The sequence below is a fragment of the Mya arenaria genome, chromosome 15, assembly GCF_026914265.1.
Source record: "Mya arenaria isolate MELC-2E11 chromosome 15, ASM2691426v1".
Classification (NCBI taxonomy): Eukaryota; Metazoa; Mollusca; class Bivalvia; order Myida; family Myidae; genus Mya; species Mya arenaria.
In genome coordinates, this window is record NC_069136.1 from 6,850,621 (window position 1) to 6,862,805 (window position 12,185).

The window sequence follows — 12,185 nt, forward strand, 5'->3', positions numbered from 1 at the left end:
TTGGCATTAAAGCATTCTTCATCAAACCAGTCAGCCTTTGTACATACGCCTTGATCAACAATGGGCTTATTGGTTACAATGGTAATTTTTGAAAACAAAGGCTCTGCTAGAGAATTAATGACATCTGTAAATGTTTTTATACAATCATTAACTGCAATACGACTATCAAATGTAACATCATTTACAACTGAGTTAAACACGGGCAATTTTGCAATAATATTGCGTCGAAAAGTGTCAAAAAGTGCATCTTTCCATTGAATACTAGATTTGACATATTCGTGAGAATTATATAATAGATCATGACCAATAGGTATGCTAAAATAAATCGGGGCATGATCTGACCACTCGTTAAATACACCAATGGTAAAATTCTGTGCTAAATTAAAATCATGTTCACTTAACAGTAAATAGTCAATAACACTGGCACCTGTTGAACATACATATGTGAAATCCCCATTATGAAATTCGTTACCTTATCTACCATTAGCAATGCGAAATGAACATGATTTACATAAATCTAATAATTTAATACCATGACCATTACAAATTTGATCTTGTGAACGACGAACAATGGGCAAATCCGGACAATACTCGTCATCATCAATACTGTGCACAAAACGATCACATTCAATGTAATCCCTTTGGTCCCCGTTTCCGACCCTCGCATTCCAATCACTATTAACATAGTTTTACCAAGCATTTGATAATAACTAATATCATTTTGAGCAATATCAAATAAATCTTCATTAATAAAATTGTATGCAGGGGAACTCTCAACCCAAATATACACACCGGCAAGATATAAATCAGCATCAAGTTTAAAATACGATTTGCAACTGCAGTCAAACCTCGTTGGCTCGAACTCCCAGGGATCGGCGTTAAATACATCGGGCCTCAGAAGATTTGAGCCAAGCGGGAATGCTTACCTTCAGTACAATGGAATCGGTGGTTCACTGTACAGTTATTTTGTTTCTTTAGTTGCATTATGGAGGAATATAAACCATATTTCATTGTTTCAATATAGATTGTGGAGCTCCCGGAATCGGTGCCTTCGCTGTGGTTGACCCCGATTTTTGTACCCAATTTGCTTGTACCTACAACTACCAGTGTCAATCTTCTGATTATTATCAGTACAGGGGAGATGAATCGATCGTCTGTCAAAATGATGGAACATGGTCTGGCCAGCCACTCATATGTAGCTATCTTAGTAAGGGAAAGGATCATCAAAAGAAATCAATTGTTTTGTATTTTACCTTTTGCCATGTAATTTATGATTGTGTTGTTTACACGAGTGAATGAACGTTAATATTCGGATTTTCTCCGTCTTTTAACCGTGAAATGAGTCTTTAAATATACATTTACTATGAAATGTTAACAGCATAATAATGTCTCGTCTAAAGCTATGCAGTGGAAGACATATTGTTTCAGCACGGATTTCTGTCCATCACTTAGTCCGACAATCTACTCGCTGTAAGTCATACTTTCGTGTCCGCTCCGTATTTCCTGAACACCCTTAAATGAATTGCTAAAGGTCAAAGGTTGGCATCATAGATTTAGTGCCTGCTCTGTATTTCTTTAACCTCTGGAAGGGTTTTTAATAAAACTCAGTCCGAAATTCACTATATGGAGACTGCATGCAAAATCAAGACTAAAGTCGGGCATACTGAAGGTCAAGGTCACAGTTAAAGTTTAAAATTCCACGCATAAATATATTTCATGCCCGCTTTATAGTCCGTACATTCCCTGAAAGATTTGCATGAAACTTGTGAAAATGATGAACACGTTTACACAAAATGCCTAACCCACACTCCAGACGCGCCGAAATATAATTTTAAGGTATCAGTTCAAGGTCAACGGTACAAACCTTAGATTTCATGTCGACTTCATACCTCTTATATCCCTTGGCGGAACTTCATGAAACTTACATGCGCGAAAGTTGAAATTCTTAATGATTAAGCGGAGTACTTAATGACTGCCTATCTGCAACTGCTACAGATGTAGGTTGTATTCTAAGATACACAAATAAGGCAAAAGAATATACTCAACAGAATTAATAAGTCACGTATTTAGGTCGTAGATTCAGGTTTTGTTTTGCTTAAAGTACATGACCACGTTCCTCCGAAAAATATGAGTGACGACCGATTTTAATGAAACTTGGAATTAACAATCGTCAATGACTGTACTTTAGCGAGGTGTATTTATTTATTTTTTAAATCCCGTTGTTTGTTGATTTACAGCGCCATCTAGCGGACACGTGTTATTTGGCGAAAATTTTGAGAAAACCGTAAAAAAAAAAAAAAACGGCTTTTTTATAAAAAAAAATCGGAATATAATGTATTGTACGCTGAATAAAAAAAAAACCATATAATACTAGTACTTGTGTTTAAGAAAATAAATATTAATTTTAAGTTTTATGACGAAAAGCCTTTTATAAGGAATCTCCAAAAACAGATACCCATCGGTGAATGTGACGTATTTATTTCGAAAACGAACACGGGTAGGGTATGTTTTTATTATTTCATAGGAAATGGAATAGAATAATGAATATAATTATGTAAAAAAATGACGTTGAGGTAAATTGCTGAAAGATATGAGTCGTATAAGAAAATTGATAGAGTTAGCGTGATTTCTACGCCACCATCAACGTCAATATAAAACACGTCAAGTTAGTGACGCCATGGGTTTGTTTGATGCATGAGAATTTTTGTTGAGTGAAACGTTATATTCGTCCATAAATGATGGTATCTGTATCTTTTTATTTTTTTAATCTAATATTTACCAGTATCAGAACTTAGTAGAATATCAGAGAAATCAAATTCTTGCTGCCTGAAAAATATCTACAGAATAGAAACAAGAATTTACGTCTTGTATGAAGCTATTAAAACTGGGATAAAATCAAAAGCCATGATTGAAGTTAAATTAATTTTATTTTCGCTCAAAAATGCATCAAGCGCGGATGACAATTTTGAGTATAATTTCCCTTCACCCCAATCTTTCATTACAGCCTGTAGACCATTTAGGCCCAATCTTGAATATACTTTTCTCAAATGATTTACTGAAATTCCACTCCTAGATAGGCGCGTGGCCTGTGCTTTTGATATAATTTTTGACACCACAAAAGTTGTATATGAGACCATTAATAGTTTTTCCTGAAGCTTGAATTTCACGGATGACACGGTTTTAACAAAATTCGACAGTTTGTCTAGGTTGCTTGAACTGCAGAATAAAAGCAAGTGCGTAGACGTCTTCAGAGGCATCATAAGCTCCAAAGTCTACACTAATAATATTATGAACCAAACTTACCAGGCGGTAATTCTGTCTCCCGGGGTATACTGTTCTAAATATGCGATATTCGCAGCTGGTTCGATATATTCGCCTTCGGTATTATCAACTTTCAGCCAACAGATTCACGCGCCGGTGAAATTCTGATTTATGTTTATTGACATAGTGACAAATATATAATACATAGCTCCATGCAGGTAACGTAATATTTGCCTTTGGTACAAAGATCCACCAGCAGACAAATTCACAACCCAAATTGTCCTATTAATGTTTTCGAATGTCGAACACATAGCTCCATATTTGCAGATGAATGTTTTATGTCTTTGGCGTTTACCCAGTGTCATTAAACGGGGTTTATGTTTAAACTGTTTGCCACTGAGCTTGTTTCTTTAGCTTTTCGCATATAGATTTTCGACCTTGGTACTAAGACCCATCAGCGAACAAACACACCATCGCCTGAAAGTTCGATTTCTGTATATTGTCGAATATCGAACTCACAGGTCGATAAGAACAGCTGGTTCGAAATTCTTCCCCGTCAGCTAACTATCCCACCAGCCCCTGGAAGTCTGGCGTCTATAAATTATCAAATATTGAACTCACAGGTCGATATTTCCAGCTAACTCGATATTCGCATAATTAATGGTACTCGGGTACTCTACATCACAAATATCAATCTCAGAGCTGGTCCCAACTTTGATATAAAATTTCGGTAATTATTTTCGAGCGAACATCGTCTTTATCGATAAACATGTGTTAACGCAACTTTAATATCATCTTTAATGATAATAAAATATGTTTTCTTCTCTTAAAGTGACACTCTTATTCAAAATCAATACATACACATGTATAACGAACCTCAATTTTGACTGATAAACCTTTAACTAATTACTAAATAATGCATTTATGGAAAATATGAATTACTGATAACAATATTGCAACCGTGTGTTTATAGCAGAAAGCGCAAAAATATTAAATGATTGGTAAAATATGAATTACTGATAACAAGATTGCAACCATGTGTTTAATAGCAGAAAGCGCAAAAATATTAAATGATTGGTGAATGCTAAAAGATTTACTGCGGTCTACTATAGTCTCATAAGGTATAAATACCGTGTTTTATGTTCATTTCTTTCAAATCAAACTCGGTATACTTCATAAGAACCATTGTTTTCGAAATTTATTCATCCCTTTTTGAAAATTAAAACAATATTATGTATTGTGGTTAATCGAATTTGGGAGTAAGAGTGCATCTTTAAGGTAGCATGACAAAATACAAAATTGTGTTTATGTTTCAGACATGTACCATGACCGCGGACACGAATACATACACGGCGCCATGTGGATCAACAACCCACTACTTGGCCATCAAATACCTTTGCTTTTTGCCTTAATACTTTTGATACACCAAACTTAGTTTGTTCTGTTGTCCGTAAGTTTCGGGTTATGGCCGATTACTATTCTTAAACTTCTTGTGTGGTTTCGGTTATTTTTCCTGAAAAATTTGTTCGATTTCTTATTTTAGATAACTAGTTTATTAAACAAATGAGGTTTTATTAAGCAGTTAATATTAGTTATAATATAGATATTTCAAAACTGGCGAATAACATACTGATTATAAGTATACTGTAGTAATGCCAATCGAACATGAACACCATAAAAGTAGGCACAAGGACGACTGCATTTAAAATCACACTTAATGTACCACAATTTACGCTTTTATTATCATTAAAAAAAATATATTTATACTGTCGATACTTTCTCAGTCAATAGTGGCATTTTCGAAACAGCTACTCGGGAACACGAGTTTTTCGAGTTCAAAAGCCAACAAGTCTTGTTGCGCTCTCTCTCGAATCGATTTGACCACTACAACCTCCACTCATTTGACGTAGAAGGAAAAGAACGATGGAAGCGCCCCTCCAAAAAGTACCGAAAACATTGGCTATTATAAACATGTTATCGGATATGACGCAAAATTTGATTATAAATTGTGTATCTAAGCATAAAAACGCTATTTGATGCATGTGATGACTGTTAAAGCTGCACTCTCACATATTGAACGTTTTGACAACATTTTTATTTTTTGTCTTGGAATGGGTCAATTTCAGCGAAAACATCTGCAAAACAGTGATAGAAGACTGCTGACAAAAGATCAGATCGCAGATTTTCATTTTCCGTTCGAAAATTAATGTTTTATGGCTAAAAGCGTACTAACGGTTTGAGAAAAATGCATAAAACATCAATTGAAAACTAAAATATGAACATCTGCGATTTGATTTTTTGTCTTATATCAATGGTTTTCTATGATTTTTTTTTTACATAGAATGGCTCGTCCGAAGACAAAAAATAAAAAAAAAGTTGTTAAAACGTTAAATCTGGGAGATTGCAGCTTTAAATATTTGTACTTAGTGTAGACATCAAAGGGACCCCCCTACCCCATCCCCCCATTAACTTGCACTTCTTGGCATTAACCAGGCCAAATATGCCCGGCTTATACTCTGAGCTACTGCCATGGCAGTAATATTCAAGTCTACTCATGCAAAACTAAACCAATATGTGTATCTCTCAACAACACCAATAGTATTTTGACCAGATTTAAAAATTGAACGTGTTCCTCCATGACACCTTGGTCTAAAATGAACCACACATCTCTTACAGTTTATCTCCATGGCATAAATACAGCAACAGTCATAGTAGGCACTTATCAAGCAAGATTTCATTTATATGCTTAAGTACCGAGTAATTCATCCCAACCTTTCAAACATAATGCTTAGATATTAACCAGTCATTTACTTACTTATGTACATTCTTTTATAGTAAACTCAATTATGTAACAAAGTGTATGAGGTACCTTTTATTGCGTTGTTATCTATTTTTTTCAAAACATGACGTTACAATCTCGAATACGGTTTAACACGACACCGGAAAGAATTCCCTATCATGAATGGAAAAAGTTAAAACATAGGAACAAAAAAGTTAGCTGTACTCGGCTTTGCCCTGAAAAAGGATTAAATACTTAGTACAGTATAGTGCAGTAATTTGATTTAAAAATGAAAATTTTATTTCTGTAGATTCAGTTCCAAATCATTATGAAATCAATTAAAATGTAAGGCAAATATAATTACTTTCAATTGGTTTCAATAGGAGATTTATGAAGGCATATTAATTTATTTTTTTACAAAATTAAAAAAAGAGTCCACATTGTATTCCAATTTAGTTTTTTATTATTCATTTTGAGATTTACAATGCAATATAAACAAGGGATCTTCAAATTGAAATTTATATGAAAACCTATGGCTAGACGCCGTTCTTAAGCTTAATACAATAGTCTTTTAGTCAATGTTTAATGAAAAATGTTGATTATAGATCATATTAGCACAAAGTAAAATGCATTTTATACACCTGGGATATTATGTAGACTGATAGCACATGTTGTGTTATAGCGACATTATAATGTGTATTTTTATATTCACTTCATTTTAACACAAGTTGTCTAATACTATTCAAATTTACTAATTTTCCATTTATGTACATTCGTTAACGATACAATACAGTATGGCTTATATTATTTATGTCCCGTTACCGCTCAGGCCTAAAACATGGTTTTGATAGGGTTACATCCTTTTCAAAAGTAGGTAGGGTAGGAATGCTTTTTATTTTATTTTTTATTAGGCTTTATATAGGAATGTTATTTTCATTTTTGAAGAATTGTGTTAAAGTATTTTTTTTCAAACTGACTGTCAAAATGGTAGGGTCGGCGCTTATTTCGTAGGTGGGGTCGGGTAACCCGAACTAATTGTAGTTTTTAGGCCTCATGAATTATTTTGGACATATGTGATTGGAAAACATTTTATCCGAGACCAGACGCCTTTAGCCAAGTAAATTTGTTTTATAAATTAAGACTTTAATGCTATTTTTTTATAAAAAAGGTAAAACATGTGAGTTCATTAAGAACCAGTTTTTTTAAGTTTGTTACATTTCAATACAATGATGTATTATGTTACCTTACATTAAGTTATTATATTATAACAAAGGAAATGTTTACGAAGTATTTTCATAGACTGAAAATATGTGATGTAAAATATTGTAAATATATGTACTGTTTTTTTTTTTTTTTGTATTTAGGGAATAGAATAAATGTATGGAAAAAGAGAGTGTTATTTGCATTTTGTTTTATAAATGAATGACTTTATACGAACTTAGTTTAAACTTATTTATTTTTACAACGATTGTGAAACGAGTTTTCGTTAGTTATATATATAATTCACTCTCGTTGGCACGATATTGAATGAGACTGTGGTCTTGTGTTGATGGGGGTGAGGGGTACCTTGTGAAAACCCACTTGTCCAACTTGGTGACCACAAACCAAACTCACATGCGCCCAGATACGGAATCGAGCCTGGGTCGCCGAGGGTGAAAGCAAGTGCACTAACCACTGCGCTTACCGGATAACCTGTACGAGGAAGAGGCGAACGTGCATGACTGTCAATAAAGTAGTGACGTATCTGATGCATAATAGTGTGATTATTGATGTGGTACCTATTTTGGTTTTGTATTATTCATAATTCATAACATTTTATAACACCACACCTCGGTCAGTTTCCATTAAAAACAACCTCGGATATATGCCGCTACCAGTAGTTCATAAAAAATTAAATAATAGTATTGCTTGTAGTTTTAGCATGCTGTATATTGTATAGATTTAAAATGAATGCCAGTGAAATGTATTATTGCATAAATAATCAAGAAATCCCAAGAGTCAAGTAATTAATTTAACTGTTAATTTTTCATATTTTTGTCCGGAGCGTTCCACCTAAAGTCGTACTCAGATAGATCGTATTGATCTACTCCATAATTTTTCATACCATATCATATTGCTGCATATAGTTTTAAATCAAATTGAAAGAAATAATTAAATTCATGGTTGTTTTCACAATAGGAACACAAGCATATGATATGACTGTTACTAAAAAATTTCTGTATTCTTAAAATTAGTTTGTTGTATTCCTATCCTCTTTCAACATGCGAAGGAGATACTGTACGGTATGACAGTATGTGGCTGCTCTTGTAAGAACGGAAAGCACCTAGATAAAGATCGATTTGGGTACTTCATCCTAAGAGCGCAACAAGCAAATACTTGAGCTCATCAGCTGTTTCTTTCTTCCAAAGAATAATCTGTTTTGGTCAATTACGGAAATTGTCTAAACATGTGTATTGTGATTTTAGAACGTCTGTTCCAAGTTTCATATCAATTCAATATAATGTAAAATTTGTTTGCTCGACAACGCCTGACGACATCTAGGCATTGACAATACTGCAAACTTTTATCCTTTTAACAACCAAGGACCTTATCACTAAAAGTTTTAATGTTTGATGAAACTTTTGTTACTGTGACCGCAAGTTTGTGAACACGTGACCCATATTCAAACTATTATCATTAAAATTATATACTAGACAGTAATTCACACATAGATGCATGATGATTTAGAAAAAAAGCGATATCCAGAATTGTTGACCAGTTTTAAGTTTACATGTCACCATGTGTCCTACTTTTTACCTCGGTATGCCCACCAGTACATTTCCTTAATTTTATAGAAACGCAAATTTCGGAGATATTCGAAGATTGCGTAGTAAATGTGGTCTGCATGGTGTGAATATGTTTTGCCATCAAATGCTTTCAATCGCTTAATACTTAATAAACCTGAATTTGTATGAACATTAAACCGTATTACTACTGTCCTAGTTTCCACTTGTTTGACGCGACATGACCAATAATCGAACTTGAAATTGATTACATAGAAACACACATTCCGACCAATGTTCTTTAAAGCTGCACTCTCACAGATATACCGTTTTTACAACTTTTTTTATTTGTTTGGAAGGATCAAATTTTTGCGTTAATATCTGCAAACCAATGATAAAAGATTGCTGACAAAAGATCAAATCGCAGATTTTCATATTTCCGTTCGAAAATGTTTTATGGTTTAAAGCGTTACAAACGGTTCATGAAAAATGCAAAAAACATCTATTTTTGAACCTAAATATAAAACTCTTCGATCTAATTGTTGTCAGCAGTCTACTGGTTTCCATGCATTTTCCAAAACATTGGCTCGTTTCAAGACCAAAAAAAATAAAAAAAAATGTCAAAACGTTCAATCTGTGAGAGTGAAGCTTTGAGAGTGAGTAAACTATAATCGGATATGTCGCCTGTCGGCGGCGCCAATAAATGTCAAAAAGATTATACGTGTGTATATAACACACGCGGAAAAAAAGTAAAATAACACTTTATATCATTTATTTATTTATTTAAGATATGTATAGCAAACTATATAGGTACAGTTGCTATTTATTTGATACAATTATACTTGTTTATAGTTTACTTGTTCGGTATTTGTATTTGTATACGTAAGCCATTGTATTCGATGAATCTGATCGCGGGTCATGTTTGCCTATTTCAAATATATATTGTGTGATATATTTCCTTAAACTTTCTTCTTCTTTTTCTTTTATCAATGATTTCATCTGTTCTTCGCAAAAAACAAAACAAGTATGGAAATTGAACAGTTAAACATGTGAAATATAGTTTTCATGTCATTGGCTTGCTCCATACGGCGAACCAAACATTACTTAGTCAATGGGAATAATCGAATCATGGTCCTTATTGTAAGGGTAACTTAGTGAATTTCGTCATGTTTTGATAATCGCATGGGCCATAACTCTGGAATAGATAATGTTGTATCTTTATATTGAATCCCATATTTAGATCCAAAAAGACAAAGCGTGATTAATATTTTGAGTTCTTTATTTTCAGTTGTCTCCAATATGTTTATTTTATAATATGTTTCCAAATACTGAACTGAGCTATTTTTAATAAGCCCTGAAACAAACATAGGACATAACTATAATTAAATTGTGAATAAAACAATGTACACAAATACAAGCAATAGAACACAAGACAAAATACACAAATACAGCGAGTTCCATTAATTCATGTAGGTTATTAAAACCGTTAATATAATTAATTATATGGAACACAATACAAAGAAATTTACAATTCTTGATATACATAAAACACACACACAAACACCTAGAGTATAATCTCTAGTAGACTATAATCGTATATACTTCAGTTACTGATATGGAGGTAGACCGATTTCACGCTCATCCTCTTACATGTTTTATATGGTAAAGCTGAAACATGCATGTTAATAAATATTAAGTTATTTGTTAAAAAACCATGCTAAATTCCAGCAATAATAAATCTCAAATAACTATTTGAATCTCAATTGCAATACAAGTAGAATAAAAACATAAAAGAAGCAAATACCTTTATTTGATGTTTTCCCTTCCAATGAAATTTTATTAAATTAATTAGAACCATCACGCCAGAAACCAAAATCAGAAATGTTCCTGAGAAACATTATTTGGCTAAGGCTCACCAAAAGCTTGAAACAAGACATTCATTGGTTAAAAACTCAGGAAAACAAATACTCATTGGTTGCTAAAAATGGAATGAATATTAATGAGAAAAACATGAAAACCAGTTTGGGAACCAACAATTCTATCTTAATTACATGACTGGTCAGGTGACCGACATCATGAAATAACAGTTAACAGTAAACAATTATCAATGACCACCTAAATACCGTAAAGTCCCTAATGATAACACATGCAGGATTATTCATCAGGTGAAATGATGAATTATGAAATATCATAATTCCTCTAAAAGTAACCCTTACTTAATAATATTGAAGATTAATAAAAAACATTCACATATTATACTATATTATGCGATGTGCTTGTTTAGTGAATACAAATGAGATGTTATACCCATAATCATTGTAACCTATTTTACCGAGGACTGGAAAGACGATGTTTAAGTATGAGAGGACAGTAATTGCGAATTTACTAGTAGTCGACTTTTGATAATATAAGGGCCTTTACTCCATTGGGTATTGTGATAAGACTGTTGATCAAACTTGTTTAAGATGGCATGCCTTCAAACATAGTTACTCATTGTAGTACAGATCGGACAACTAATGCTCAAGTTAGTAAGTGTATTTAGCAAGTGTAAGTATATTTAGCCAAAATTTGGCACAACTCCAGAGCTAATTTAACATTCTGTCTTTTAATCGAACACAGTCGAGATATTATACTCAACGTGTTGTTAAATATTGGATACGAAATGCTCATGTTAAAGAGTGGACAGCATGCAATAGGAAAACCATAAGTCCCGATGGAATGCAACTCCGCACTTAGCAAACAGCGGTATTGCTAACTGCGGGATTTACAATACATTCGGTACTTATGGCTTTCCATAACATGGAGTAGGTAAAATCTTAGCAAATTAAGGGTCATTACTCCATAGTAAATTACGTGATCTGACTATTGATCAAACTCGAGATATCATACCAACTAACATTTTAGCCAAGTTAGGTAAAGATTGGATACGACCACAGTCCCTAAGAGGAAATGAACACACCTGCTTTGGTGTCATATTAAATGTACAGGTAATTTACTGGCCGTATGACACCAAATCAAGATTTCACTCCCTTCAAGTGACCGTGGAGTTAACAGTGCGATCAAGCTGTTTATCGAACTGTCAAGACAATGATTATGCCAAAAAACATTGTAGCCAGCATGTTTTGGTGAACATTGGATAACAAATGCAAAAGTTAGGGAGTGGATATGCAAGTCTGAAGGTGCGGACGGCGCTGGATAACATGGTCTCTGTGGCTAAATGTTGATGCCAGAATGATACCTAACCAAAATAATGGCGACAAAAGAAATGCAGCAGACAAAACGGATCACAACAGGCACATCGGTGACCACAGCTGAGTGGCAAGTGGGTGCAGTGTTCGATTCCCACATGAAGGCCCAGGCGCGTAGCTGCCTATACTTGAGTA